The 15478-nt window shown below is 45.1% G+C and overlaps 1 pseudogene; it reads right to left on the bottom strand.

Annotated features, from left to right (window-relative positions):
* Nucleotides 1–462: 462 nt before the first annotated feature.
* On the bottom strand, nucleotides 463–2670 carry LOC119332865 (annotated as a pseudogene).
* Nucleotides 2671–15478: the final 12808 nt, after the last annotated feature.

The raw sequence follows: 15478 nt of genomic DNA, 5'->3' as shown, positions 1-15478 counted from the left end.
AGCTGCCATGGCACTAAATAAAAGACATCACAAGTTTGTTCAACATGAAAAGATGAAGAACAGCAGTAAGCTTATAACTTGATGAATAATGAGCACTGCACAGATACTAGCGAGTTTATTAGGAAATTGCTTTTTGGGCTCAGTCCTAGTCTCCTAGATGAACACCTTAGGTGTGTAGTATAAAAGTAAGTTGCAGGCCTAACCCAAAGTTATCAAGTGGCGCAAGTACAAGTAATCTCCGTAATTTGTAGTAGATGAGCAATAAAACATAAGGTCCCTTATAATCCCACAAAAAAAAAGCAGAATCAGATAACTCTACAGTGAAAGCTTCTGTTTGCAATGCAAGTTTAGAAAAAAAGTTAAGAACATTCAGTAAAACTACTCATCATGTAACTGCTCCAAACAAGGTAGAACTCTCCCAGGGAAGCTGTATCAGAGGACAATCACCAACCACGCCTGCGATGGCCGTAAGATCATTGCTGTCCAGAGCGAGGATATGCGCTAGGGAGGACCCAGGTTGGCACCAATCTGTGGTACTGGCTTCCAGTTTTCGAGAGCCACGAACTTGTCGAATGGTTGTTAGCTTTTTGCCATAGTTGCACTGCAGCCCAAGGTCGTTCAGACTCATAACTTGGGAAGTATATGTGGTTGCTCCTCCCTCCCCATCTCTCCGGGTTCATGAACGACAACGCCTCGCATCGCCCGTCGGCGCTGACAAAGATGGCCCAGTTATTCAACCTGTCCACCTTCGCCCACCTTGCTTTCTTGTTCTTGGCGTCCAACGACTTGAGCTTGAAGGCCTTGAACTGGAAAGCCTCAGAGCTTATCCTTTTTACTGCCTCAAGTTTGATTAAGAGAAGCACGTCGCACACCACAAGCCATGTTTTTTGATTTGTCCAATAGCGATCTTCAGTTCTATCTTCCTCAAACATAATTTCAAACTTCTGAACTAAGAGACAGGGCGAAAATTGTACGATGCAGAAGGACCCAAAAGACCCTAGGGTGTATGTTTTGCCTTTGAAGGCCACAATTTGTTCAATCCTAAGAAAAGGAACTTTAGGATAGTGTTCCAACCAAGAGTCGCTCCCGACGCGCCACTGAAACAGATAGCCTCCGCTGCCGACAAGGAGATGCGGCGGATGCAACAGGGGCAGTCAAGGTGGCATAGCTAATGTGAATGAAGTTGTCTGACTTGAGGCAAGGAGGCACAACCTTAGCGCCACTGAACGCATTAACAATGTAGAACCCCTTATTGTCGAAGAAGATGAGGTGACCGTAGGAGCAGCGCAGAAAGAACATTCCCCTGAGATCACTCAAGGAAAGCAAACTGGGATAGGATGAGGCGGCAGCAGGATCAGCCAATCTCCACGTGCATTCGTGGAAAAGGGTCCAGTAGTCATAGTCATACCAGGGATACTGTTGGCGGTCGGTACTCGGGTGGAGGAGGAGAGGGTACAAAGAGGACTTGTGCACTGAGAAATCACGCCAGGGATGACAGGTGGAACCAAAGGCGAGGAGGTCGCGGAACGACGAGCTGACGAGAGCGACGATGGGTCGGAGCAAGTCGTCCGGGAGCTCGGCCCATCCTCGTGCCCCAGATGAGGCAGCGGCATAGCAGGTTCTCTTCGCCCTGATTTGCATGACAGCGCTCTCCCTGGCGACACATAAAATTCAGGACAAAAGGTTAGACATGCGCAGCAAGGTGTAGTTGTACAAAAAGAAACAGGAGCTACCAAGATTCAGAAAACACGACTTGTGTGTATCGTTCCAACATCAACACGTCACTACACTTGCATCATACACTAAAATTAACAAAAAATACTGACGTTGTCGCTCCTGAGAATAAAATTAACAACTACGTAGAAGCTACGCGGTAGATAGACGGCCTGTTAAAGTTTCATATAATTCTTCGCGTCTACTGAACAATACAAACCACAAATCGCCTATTTCTCAAATTAATACTGTATCTGGCAAGTGTTGATTCTGCCTGAAAAAGGAAAGCAGAGCACATATGGTTCTCCCTCCGTTATTAGCTGCAATGTTGGACACCTAAAGCAGGGAAAGTCTCAATCTGGATTGTTTTTCTTCTTCGAGAATAAGCAGAATCCATCTACGACTTAACTAGATGTGCCCTAGTTATTGCACATCTAAATGACTCAATCAAGCCATAAGAAGAAAAAGAAAAAGAAAAAAGAAATTATCCACAGGAATCTCCGTGTAAGATCAATGACTTTAGGACCTAGATGTGCAATATTTATGGCACATCTAGATGTGCTTTAGCAAAACTGTAACTATATCTACCCAATTTAGTTCCATATATTGAGGTGTGATTAATCTTGCAGATGTAGGCGGATCTGATTCAACATCCGCAGGTGAACGGAAACGGGATGCAGAACAAGAGGGAGAGAGAGATATGGAGGAGTACAGGACGAGATAGGGGTTGGGGGTATTACGTAGGCGATGAGGACGAGGACGCAGCAGCAGCCGAGGCTGAGGAAGAAGGATGCGCGTCGATCTCCATGCGCGTCTCCGATGGGCAGCGCGGCCTGTAAAGCAGTACGGTACAGAACTACAGATCAGTTTTTTCTCTTTTCACCTGGATATTTCCTTCTCCCGGTAATAACGCCGGCCAGGCCTAGTCTAGCCATGGCCCATGGTACACCTTCGCATCGCTTAAAAACAACTATTTTGAACACAGACCTGAAAAGATTCCCCTCTAGTTAGGGTTTTTCTCTCCTCCCGGCGGCGCCTAGGCATTGACGTGGAGATCGCGATCCCCTGCGTCTCTCAGACCACCGATCGCCGGCGGCTTAGGCTTGCTGGCGTGCGTGAGTGCTGGGCGATCTGGCTTGGGTCCTCCCGCCCTCGGAAACCGTCTTCTCGGGCAAGAGATCTGATGGAAGGCTCAACGTCGCCTTCGGCCGCAGCGATGAGCGAGATGGAGGCTATGATGAAGGAACTAGGCCTGAAAGAAGATGATCTGGAGCACATCGTGGTTCAGGACGGTGATATTCCAGAGGAAGTAGTGCGTTGGATGGCGATCGCGCGGGTTCACACGGACAAGCCGTACAGCCAGTACTGGTTCTTTCACAACATGCGGGTGGCATGGGATCTAGCGCAAGAGGTCAAGTTCCGTCTGCTGGAAGAAAACCTCTATACCTTGCAATTCTCCTGCCCGGGAGATTGGGAGAGAGTCATGGGGGATGGCCCTTGGACCTTCAAAGGGAAAGCGGTCGTGATCGAGCCCTACGATGGTTTCACTAGGCTATCGTCCATTGTTCTTGATAAAATTGAGATGTGGATTCAGATTCATGATCTCCCTGAATTGTTCTTCCACCTGATTAAATCGCTAGCTGCTACTGTGGGTGATTTCATATTTGCTGAGACCAAATCCCAGGACTTTGAGGGTAACTTTTTTAGGGTTCGGGTGAAGGTGGACGTCACAAAGCCGCTCAAGAACGCTGTCTCGCTCGTGATCAGGAAGAAGAGAGAGATTTACAGAGTGAAATATGAAAGGCTCCTAGATTGGTGTGCTATATGTGGATTGCTAGGCCATCCGTTCAAAGAATGCGGCGATGGGGTTCACCCCCCATCAGCGCTAGTGTTCAAAAACCTGAAAGCAGATTGGTTCAGGGGACCAGGTCGCGAACCAGGAGAGGCAAGAGGCTCAGAAGGTGGACGAGGGCGAGGCAATGGCCGTGCAGGACGCGGAGGGCGTGGTTTCGGTCAAACACATCCAGATAAATATGACCCTGCTACTGATCCGGATACAGAGATGGAAGAAGGAGAAGAGAATCGCAAGAGAGGTGCCCTTGCAAATGCGCTCTTGCTTACTGCTCCAGGAGCCACCCCATCATCTTCGATGGAACCTCAAACACTTGCCACAGAAACTGTTCCACAGAGCCCTTCGTCGAAGCAAGAAACCAAAAGAACGAAGACCAACCCACCTCAGTTGAAGAAGAACCAAGTGAAGAACAAACCCTCAAACACCCAAAACAGTGCGCAATCGGCGGGCCCTATCAACGGGTCGCGCCTGGCGCAATGAGTTGCCTAGTTTGGAACTGTCGTGGGGCTGGCAGACCCGGGACAGTTCGAGAGCTTCGAGATCTTTCGAAGCAACTTGCCCCCTCTATTGTATGCATCCTTGAAACTCAGTTTGAGGGCTCACGAGTTGAGAATCTGGTAGGAACTCTAGGTTATAATAAAAGCTTTGCTGTAAACAGCTCCGGCAGGAGTGGTGGACTAGGCATTTTTTGGAATGAGGAAATAAAGCTCGAGGTTATCGGTTATTCTGAGTATCACATAGACGTTTTGGTTGAACAGATGGTAGATATCAAAACCAAAATCACCTTTGTGTATGGTGAGGCCCAAACAAGCGAGCGGTACAAAACTTGGGACATGTTGCATGGAATTGCAGGAATGAGCAACGATCCATGGATAGTCATTGGGGACTTTAACGAAGTACTTCATGCCCATGAGCACGATGGAATTGGCCAGCGAAGCCAAGCGCAGATGGACGTATTCCGAGACGCTATTGACACGTGTGGTTTATCTGACATTGGTTATAAGGGACAGAGCTGGACCTTTGAGAAGAAGGTGGTGGGCGGCACGTACACAAGGGTGCGGTTGGACAGGGGCGTGGCTAATCCCGCTTGGGTTCTGGCCTTCCCAGATGCTTCTCTGGAACACCTTACTGCTGCTACATCTGACCACGTACCTATGATGCTTAGGCTCCAAGCAATGCATGCATGCAGAAGGGGGCCACGACCGTTTAAATACGAAGTATGCTGGGAGCGCGACCGATGCTGGAAACAGTGGTGCATGCGGGTTGGAACCAGGTGCAGGGGGATTCGGTGGAGCAGGTGAAGACAAAGCTACAAGCGCAGTCGGGTGACCTGGCTACCTGGGATCGGCAACATTTTGGCAGCGTTCGTAGAGAGATAGCTGAATTAAAAAAGGAACTACAGGTGATGCACAAACTCCCAGGAAGATCTGGCCCCTAACGGCAGGAGACAAAAATATGTGACCGCTTGATTGAAAATTTTCACCGTGAGGAGATCTTGTGGAGGCAACGAGCCAGGGTTGACTGGCTCATGCATGGCGACAAAAACACCTATTTCTTCCACATGAGAGCGAGCAGGAGGCGACACAAAAACCAGATCAAATCGCTGCAGCTTGCTGACGGTCAGGTTACTGAAAACGTGGTGGAGATGGAAAATATGATGACTGCTTTCTACAAAGATTTGTACACGACAGAAGGGGTGGTGACATGGTACAGGTCCTCGAAACAGTACCATGCAAGGTAACGCACTAGTAGAAAAAGGTAACGTACACAAGGGTGCGGTTGGACAAGGGCGTGGCTAATCCTGCTTGTGTTCTGGCCTTCCCAGATGCTTCTTTGGAGCACCTTACTGCTGCTACATCTGACCATGTACCTATGATGCTTAGGCTCCAAGCAATGCATGCATGCAGAAGGGGGCCACGACCGTTTAAATACGAAGTATGCTGGGAGCGCAACCCGATGCTGGATACAGTGGTGCATGCGGGTTGGAACCAAGTGCACGGGGATTCGGTGGAGCAGGTGAAGACAAAGCTACAAGCGCTGTCGGGTGACCTAGCTACCTGGGATCGGCAACATTTTGGCAGCGTTCGTAGAGAGATAGCTGAATTAAAAAAGGATACAGGTGATGCACGAACTCCCAGGAAGCTCCGGCCCCTCACGGCAGGAGACAAAAATATGTGACCGCTTGATTGAACTTTTTCACCGTGAGGAGATCTTGTGGAGGCAACGAGCCAGGGTTGACTGGCTCATGCATGGCGACAAAAACACCTATTTCTTCCACATGAGAGCGAGCAGGAGGCGACACAAAAACCAGATCAAACCGCTGCAGCTTGCTGACGGTCAGGTTACTGAAAACGTGGTGGAGATGGAAAATATGACAACTGCTTTCTACAAAGATTTGTACACGATAGAAGGGGTGGTGACATGGCACGGGTCCTCGAAACAGTACCATGCAAGGTAACGCACTAGTAGAAAAAGGGTCATTAGTCCCGGTTGGTAAGGGCCTTTTGTCCCGGTTTTGTGAACCGGGACTAAGGGGTCGTTACTAATGCCCTGGCCCTTTAGTCCCGGTTCAATCAGGAACCCACGTTGCCGCTGGCTAGAGCTCCACCAGCTCCACCTTTAGTCCCGGTTGGTAACATCAACCGGGACTAAAGGTAATTTTTTTTAAAAAAAATTGAATTTTTTTCTCGATTTTCAAATTTCTGTATTATTTTATAATTTAATCTCTAATCACCCACCCCTCATCACTGCTCAATTTAACCTCTAATCTCTAATTACCCCTCATCATTCCAAATCATCTAACTTCCCGTCCGGTCACCCATCCCTCTCACTACTCCAGCCCGAGCATGCTTAACTTTCGGGTTCTATTCTCCTTCGTTTCCAAGTCTGCACTTGTTGTTTTCCTGACAATAGTAAGATACCAATCCTATTAGCCCTTCAGAGTTTAGCTTGAGCATGAAGTCACACATTTCACTGTTTGAGTTTGAAACTATTATTGTACAAAACAATAATTATTTAGTAACACTAATATTTCTTGAATAAATAGTTTGACCATAGTTTGACCAAAGTTTGACCAGATTTGACCAAAATTCAAACAAAAACGAAACAATTATTTAGTAACACTAATATTTCTTGAATAAATAGTTTGACCATAGTTTGACCATTGTTACACCACAATTTGACCAGATTTGACAAAAACTCAGAAAAACCGAAATAATTATTTAGTAACAGTAATATTCTTGAATAATTATTTAATAACACTAATACTTCTTGAATAAGTAGTTTGACCATAGTTTGACCAGATTTAACGAAAATACAAAAAAACTGAAATTTGAGCATAACTTTTTTCCTTTTAGAATTTGAGGATTCTAAAAATTTGCAAACAGGCCGTAGGTGGTTAAAATCGGAAGCGGATTTTCGTTCTGAACATTTTGATATATTATACGTTTTTTTCCGACATCGTATGCAAAAGTTATAGCCGTTTTATATTTTCCCTACATTTTTTGCAAAACATGTCCAAATTTCAGTTTTTAAATTTTCCTAAATAGAAGATGTAGTAATATAACTACCTCTTGAAGGATTTTATTTTTTGAAGTTTTATCATTTTCTTTTGATTTTTTCAAAACAAGAAAGGCGATCCAGGGGGTAGAGTTTGAAAATGGGACCTTTAGTCCTACTAAGGCACCGGGACCAGACGGCTTTCCTGCTCACTTCTTTCAGCAGCACCGGGAGACATGGGGAGACTGAAGGAAATATGCCCTAGAGGCAATAATAAAGTTATTATTTATTTCCTTATATCATGATAAAAGTTTATTGTTCATGCTAGAATTGTATTAATCGGAAACATAATACATGTGTGAATACATAGACAAACAGAGTGTCACTAGTATGCCTCTACTAGACTAGCTTGTTAATCAAAGATGGTTATGTTTCCTAACCATGGACAAAGAGTTGTCATTTGATTAACAGGATCACATCATTAGTTGAATTATTTGATTGACATGACCCATTTCATTAGCTTAGCACCCGATCGTTTAGTATGTTGCTATTGCTTTCTTCATGACTTATACATGTTCCTATGACTATGAGATTATGCAACTCCCGCTTGCCAGAGGAACACTTTGTGTGCTACCAAACGTCACAACGTAACTGGGTGATTATAAAGGAGCTCTACAGGTGTCTCCAAAGGTACATGTTGGGTTGGCGTATTTCGAGATTAGGATTTGTCACTCCGATTGTCGGAGAGGTATCTCCGGGCCCTCTCGGTAATGCACATCACTTAAGCCTTGCAAGCATTGCAACTAATGAGTTAGTTGCGGGATGATGTATTACAGAACGAGTAAAGAGACTTGCCGGTGACGAGATTGAACTAGGTATGGGATACCGACGATCGAATCTCGGGCAAGTAACATACCGATGACGAAGGGAACAACGTATGTTGTTATGCGGTCTGACCGATAAAAGATCTTCGTAGAATATGTAGGAGCCAATATGAGCATCCAGGTTCCGCTATTGGTTATTGACCGGAGACGTGTCTCGGTCATGTCTACATTGTTCTCGAACCCGTAGGGTCCGCACGCTTAAGGTTACGATGACAGTTATATTATGAGTTTATGCATTTTGATGTACCGAAGGTTGTTCGGAGTCCCGGATGTGATCACAGACATGACGAGGAGTCTCGAAATGGTTGAGGCATAAAGATTGATATATTGGAAGCCTATGTTTGGATATTGGAAGTGTTCCGGGTGAAATCGGGATTTTACCGGAGTACCGGGAGGTTACCAGAACCCCCCGGGAGCTATATGGGCCTAAGTGGGCCTTAGTGGAAAATAGAAGGGGCAGCCCAAGATGGGCCGCGCGCCCCTCCCCTCCCTTGTTCCGAATAGGACAAGGAGAGGGGGCCGGCCCCCCTCTCTCTTTTCCCCCCTCCGCGAATCCTATTCCAACTAGGATTGGAGGGGGGGAATCCTACTCCCAGAGGGAGTAGGACTCCTCCTGGCGCGCCTCTCCTAGGCCGTCCGCACCCCCCCTTGAGCCTTTATATACGGAGGTAGGGGCACCCCAGACAAACACAAGTTGATCCACGTGATCATATTCTTAGCCGTGTGCGGTGCCCCCTTCCACCATAGTGCTCGATAATATTGTAGCGGTGTTTAGGCGAAGCCCTGCTGCAGTAGTACATCAAGATCGTCCCCACGCCGTCGTGCTGACGGAACTCTTCCCCGACACTTTGCTGGATTGGAGTCCGGGGATCGTCATCGAGCTGAACGTGTGCTAGAACTCGGAGGTGCCGTAGTTTCGGTGCTTGATCGGTCGGGCCGTGAAGACCTACGACTACATCAACCAAACGCTTCCGTTGTCGATCTACAAGGGTACGTAGATCATACTCTCCCCTCCCGTTGCTTTGCATCACCATGATCTTGCGTGAGCGTAGGAATTTTTTTGAAATTACTACGAAACCCTACAGTGGCATCCGAGCCTAGGTTTTATATGTTGATGTTATATGCACGAGTAGAACACAAGTGAGTTGTGGGCGATATAAGTCATACTGCTTACCAGCATGTCATACTTTGGTTCGGCGGTATTGTTGGACGAAGCGGCCCGGACCGACATTACGCGTACGCTTATGCGAGACCGGTTCTCCCGACGTGCTTTGCACATAGGTGGCTTGCGGGTGACAGTTTCTCCAACTTAAGTTGAACTGAGTGTGGCTACGCCCGGTCCTTACGAAGGTTAAAACAGCACCAACTTGACAAACTATCGTTGTGGTTTTTGATGCGTAGGTAGGATTGATTCTTGCTTAAGCCCGTAGCAGCCACGTAAAACATGAAACAACAAAGTAGAGGACGTCTAACTTGTTTTTGCAGGGCATGTTGTGATGTGATATGGTCAAGACATGATGCTAAATTTTATTGTATGAGATGATCATGTTTTGTAACCGAGTTATCGGCAACCGGCAGGAGCCATATGGTTGTCGCTTTATTGTATGCAATGCAATCGCGCTGTAATGCTTTACTTTATCACTAAGCGGTAGCGATAGTCGTGGAAGCATAAGATTGGCGAGACGACAACGATTCTACGATGGAGATCAAGGTGTCGCGCCGGTGACGATGGTGATCATGACGGTGCTTCGGAGATGGAGATCACAAGCACAAGATGATGATGGCCATATCATATCACTTATATTGATTGCATGTGATGTTTATCTTTTATGCATCTTATCTTGCTTTGATTGACGGTAGCATTATAAGATGATCTCTCACTAAATTATCAAGAAGTGTTCTCCCTGAGTATGCACCGTTGCGAAAGTTCTTCGTGCTGAGACACCACGTGATGATCGGGTGTGATAGGCTCTACGTTCAAATACAACGGGTGCAAAAAAGTTGCACACGCGGAATACTCAGGTTATACTTGACGAGCCAAGCATATACAGATATGGCCTCGGAACACGGAGACCGAAAGGTCGAGCGTGAATCATATAGTAGATATGATCAACATAGTGATGTTCACCAATGAAACTACTCCATCTCACGTGATGATCGGACATGGTTTAGTTGATTTGGATCACGTAATCACTTAGAGGATTAGAGGGATATCTATCTAAGTGGGAGTTCTTTAAGTAATATGATTAATTGAACCTAAATTTATCATGAACTTAGTACCTGATAATATCTTGCTTGTTTATGTATTTTTGTAGATAAATGGCCCGTGCTGTTGTTCCGTTGAATTTTAATGCGTTCCTTGAGAAAGCAAAGTTGAAAGATGATGGTAGCAATTACACGGACTGGGTCCGTAACTTGAGGATTATCCTCATTGCTGCACAGAAGAATTACGTCCTGGAAGCACCGCTGGGTGCCAGGCCTGCTGCTGGAGCAACACCAGATGTTGTGAACGTCTGGCAGAGCAAAGCTGATTACTACTCGATAGTTCAGTGTGCCATGCTTTACGGCTTAGAACCGGGACTTCAACGACGTTTTGAACGTCATGGAGCATATGAGATGTTCCAGGAGTTGAAGTTAATATTTCAAGCAAATGCCCGGATTGAGAGATATGAAGTCTCCAATAAATTCTATAGCTGCAAGATGGAGGAGAACAGTTCTGTCAGTGAGCATATACTCAAAATGTCTGGGTATAATAATCACTTGATTCAATTGGGAGTTAATCTTCCGGATGATTGCGTCATTGACAGAGTTCTCCAATCACTGCCACCAAGCTACAAGAGCTTCGTGATGAACTATAATATGCAAGGGATGAACAAGACTATTCCCGAGCTCTTCGCAATGCTGAAAGCTGCGGAGGCAGAAATCAAAAAGGAGCATCAAGTGTTGATGGTCAACAAGACCACTAGTTTCAAGAAAAAGGGCAAAGGGAAGAAGAAGGGGAACTTCAAGAAGAACAGCAAGCAAGTTGCTGCTCAGGAGAAGAAACCCAAGTCTGGACCTAAGCCTGAAACTGAGTGCTTCTACTGCAAGCACACTGGTCACTGGAAGCGGAACTGCCCCAAGTATTTGGCGGATAAGAAGGATGGCAAGGTGAACAAAGGTATATGTGATATACATGTTATTGATGTGTACCTTACTAATGCTCGTAGTAGCACCTGGGTATTTGATACTGGTTCTGTTGCTAATATTTGCAACTCGAAACAGGGACTACGGATTAAGCGAACACTGGCGAAGGACGAGGTGACGATGCGCGTGGGAAAGGGTTCCAAAGTCGATGTGATCGCGGTCGGCACGCTACCTCTACATCTACCTTCGGGATTAGTATTAGACCTAAATAATTGTTATTTGGTGCCAGCGTTGAGCATGAACATTATATCTGGATCTTGTTTAATACGAGACGGTTATTCATTTAAATCAGAGAATAATGGTTGTTCTATTTATATGAGTAATATCTTTTATGGTCATGCACCCTTGAAGAGTGGTCTATTCTTATTGAATCTCGATAGTAGTAATACACATATTCATAATGTTGAAGCCAAAAGATGCAGAGTTGATAATGGAAGTGCAACTTATTTGTGGCACTGCCGTTTAGGTCATATCGGTGTAAAGCGCATGAAGAAACTCCATACTGATGGACTTTTGGAACCACTTGATTATGAATCACTTGGTACTTGCGAACCGTGCCTCATGGGCAAGATGACTAAAACACCGTTCTCCGGTACTATGGAGAGAGCAACAGATTTGTTGGAAATCATACATACAAATGTATGTGGTCCGATGAATATTGAGGCTCGTGGCGGATATCGTTATTTTCTCACCTTCACAGATGACTTAAGCAGATATGGGTATATCTACTTAATGAAACATAAGTCTGAGACATTTGAAAAGTTCAAAGAATTTCAGAGTGAAGTTGAAAATCATCATAACAAGAAAATAAAGTTTCTACGATCTGATCGTGGAGGAGAATATTTGAGTTACGAGTTTGGTGTACATTTGAAACAATGCGGAATAGTTTCGCAACTCACGCCACCCGGAACACCACAGCGTAATGGTGTGTCCGAACATCGTAATCGTACTTTACTAGATATGGTGCGATCTATGATGTCTCTTACTGATTTACCGCTATCGTTTTGGGTTATGCTTTGAAGACGGCCGCATTCACGTTAAATAGGGCACCATCAAAATCCGTTGAGACGACGCCTTATGAACTATGGTTTGGCAAGAAACCAAAGTTGTCGTTTCTGAAAGTTTGGGGCTGCGATGCTTATGTGAAAAAGCTTCAACCTGATAAGCTCGAACCCAAATCAGAGAAATGTGTCTTCATAGGATATCCAAAGGAGACTATTGGATACACCTTCTATCCGAAGGCAAGACTTTTGTTGCTAAGTTCGGAAACTTTCTAGAGAAGGAGTTTCTCTCGAAAGAAGTGAGTGGGAGGAAGGTAGAACTTGACGAGGTAACTGTACCTGCTCCCTTATTGGAAAGTAGTGCATCACAGAAAACTGTTTCTGTGACACCTACACCAATTAGTGAGGAAGCTAATGATAATGATCATGAAACTTCAGAACAAGATACTACTGAACCTCATAGATCAACTAGAGTGAGATCCGCACTAGAATGGTACGGTAATCCTGTTCTGGAAGTCATGCTACTAGATCATGATGAACCTACAAACTATGAAGAAGCGATGGTGAGCGCAGATTCCGCAAAATGGCTTGAAGCCATGAAATCTGAGATGGGATCCATGTATGAGAACAAAGTATGGACTTTGGTTGACTTGCCCAATGATCGGCAAGCAATTGAGAATAAATGGATCTTCAAGAAGAAGAATGACGCCGACGGTAATATTACTGTCTACAAAGCTCGACTTATCGCAAAAGGGTTTCGGCAAGTTCAAGGGATTGACTACGATGAGACCTTCTCACCCGTAGCGATGCTTAAGTCTGTCCGAATCATGTTAGCAATTGCCGCATTTTATGATTATGAAATTTGGCAGATGGATGTCAAAACTGCATTTCTGAATGGATTTCTGGAAGTAGAGTTGTATATGATGCAACCGGAAGGTTTTGTCGAACCAAAGGGAGCTAACAAGGTGTACAAGCTCCAGCGATCCATTTATGGACTGGTGTAAGCCTCTCGGAGTTGGAATAAACGCTTTGATAGTGTGATCAAAGCATTTGGTTTTATACAGACTTTTGGAGAAGCCTGTATTTACAAGAAAGTGAGTGGGAGCTCTGTAGCATTTCTGATATTATATGTGGATGACATATTACTGATCAGAAATGATATAGAATTTCTGGATAGCATAAAGGGATACTTGAATAAAAGTTTTTCAATGAAAGATCTCGGTGAAGCTGCTTACATATTAGGCATAAAGATCTATAGAGATAGATCAAGACGTTTAATTGGACTTTCACAAAGCACATACCTTGACAAGATTTTGAAGAAGTTCAGAATGGATCAAGCAAAGAAAGGGTTCTTGCCTGTGTTACAAGGTGTGAAGTTGAGTCGGACTCAATGCCCGACCACTTCAGAAGATAGAGAGAAGATGAAAGATGTTCCCTATGCTTCAGCCATAGCCTCTATCATGTATGCAATGCTGTGTACCAGACCTGATGTGTGCCTTGCTATAAGTCTAGCAGGGAGGTACCAAAGTAATCCAGGAGTGGATCACTGGACAGCGGTCAAGAACATCCTGAAGTACCTGAAAAGGACTAAGGATATGTTTCTCGTATATGGAGGTGACAAAGAGCTCATCGTAAACGGTTACGTTGATGCAAGCTTTGACACTGATCCGGACGATTCTAAATCGCAAACCGGATACGTGTTTACATTAAACGGTGGAGCTGTCAATTGGTGCAGTTCTAAACAAAGCGTCGTGGTGGGATCTACGTGTGAAGCGGAATACATAGCTGCTTTGGAAGCAGCAAATGAAGGAGTCTGGATGAAGGAGTTCATATCCGATCTAGGTGTCGTACCTAGTGCATCGGGTCCAATGAAAATCTTTTATGACAATACTGGTGCAATTGCCTTGGCGAAGGAATCCAGATTTCACAAGAGAACCAAGCACATCAAGAGACGCTTCAATTCCATCCGGGTTCTAGTCCAGGTGGGAGACATAGAGATTTGCAAGATACATACGGATCTGAATGCTGCAGACCCGTTGACTAAGCCTCTTCCACGAGCAAAACATGATCAGCACCAAGGCTCCATGGGTGTTAGAATCATTACTGTGTAATCTAGATTATTGACTCTAGTGCAAGTGGGAGACTGAAGGAAATATGCCCTAGAGGCAATAATAAAGTTATTATTTATTTCCTTATATCATGATAAAAGTTTATTGTTCATGCTAGAATTGTATTAACCGGAAACATAATACATGTGTGAATACATAGACAAATAGAGTGTCACTAGTATGCCTCTACTAGACTAGCTTGTTAATCAAAGATGGTTATGTTTCCTAACCATGGACAAAGAGTTGTCATTTGATTAATAGCATCACATCATTAGTTGAATCATTTGATTGACATGACCCATTTCATTAGCTTAGCACCCGATCGTTTAGTATGTTGCTATTGCTTTCTTCATGACTTATACATGTTCCTATGACTATGAGATTATGCAACTCCTGTTTGCCAAAGGAACACTTTGTGTGCTACCAAACGTCACAACGTAACTGGGTGATTATAAAGGATCTCTACAGGTGTCTCCAAAGGTACATGTTGGGTTGGTGTATTTCGAGATTAGGATTTGTCACTCCGATTGTCGAAGAGGTATCTCCGGGCCCTCTCGGTAATGCACATCACTTAAGCCTTGCAAGCATTGCAACTAATGAGTTAGTTGCGGGATGACGTATTACAGAACGAGTAAAGAGACTTGCCGGTGACGAGATTGAACTAGGTATGGGATACCGACGATCGAATCTCGGGCAAGTAACATACCGATGACAAAGGGCACAACGTATGTTGTTATGCGGTCTGACCGATAAAAGATCTTTGTAGAATATGTAGGAGCCAATATGAGCATCCAGGTTCCGCTATTGGTTATTGACCGGAGACGTGTCTCGGTCATGTCTACATTGTTCTCGAACCCGTAGGGTCCGCACGCTTAAGGTTACGATGACAGTTATATTATGAGTTTATGCATTTTGATGTACCGAAGGTTGTTCGGAGTCCCGGATGTGATTACGGATATGACGAAGAGTCTCGAAATGGTCGAGACATAAAGATTGATATATTGGAAGCCTATGTTTGGATATCGGAAGTGTTCCGGGTGAAATCTGGATTTTACCGGAGTACCGGGAGGTTACCGGAACCCCCGGGGAGCTATATGGGCCTAAGTGGGCCTTAGTGGAAAAGAGAAGGGGCAGCCCAAGATGGGCCGCGCGCCCCTCCCCTCCCTTGGTCCGAATAGGACAAGGAGAGGGGGCCGGCCCCCCTCTCTCTTTTCCCCCCTCCGCGAATCCTATTCC

This window comes from Triticum dicoccoides, chromosome 7A (genome assembly GCF_002162155.2).
Source record: "Triticum dicoccoides isolate Atlit2015 ecotype Zavitan chromosome 7A, WEW_v2.0, whole genome shotgun sequence".
NCBI classification, from domain to species: Eukaryota; Viridiplantae; Streptophyta; class Magnoliopsida; order Poales; family Poaceae; genus Triticum; species Triticum dicoccoides.
The sequence above is the reverse complement of the archived record's forward strand: the minus strand, read 5'-3'. Positions and strand labels throughout refer to the sequence as shown.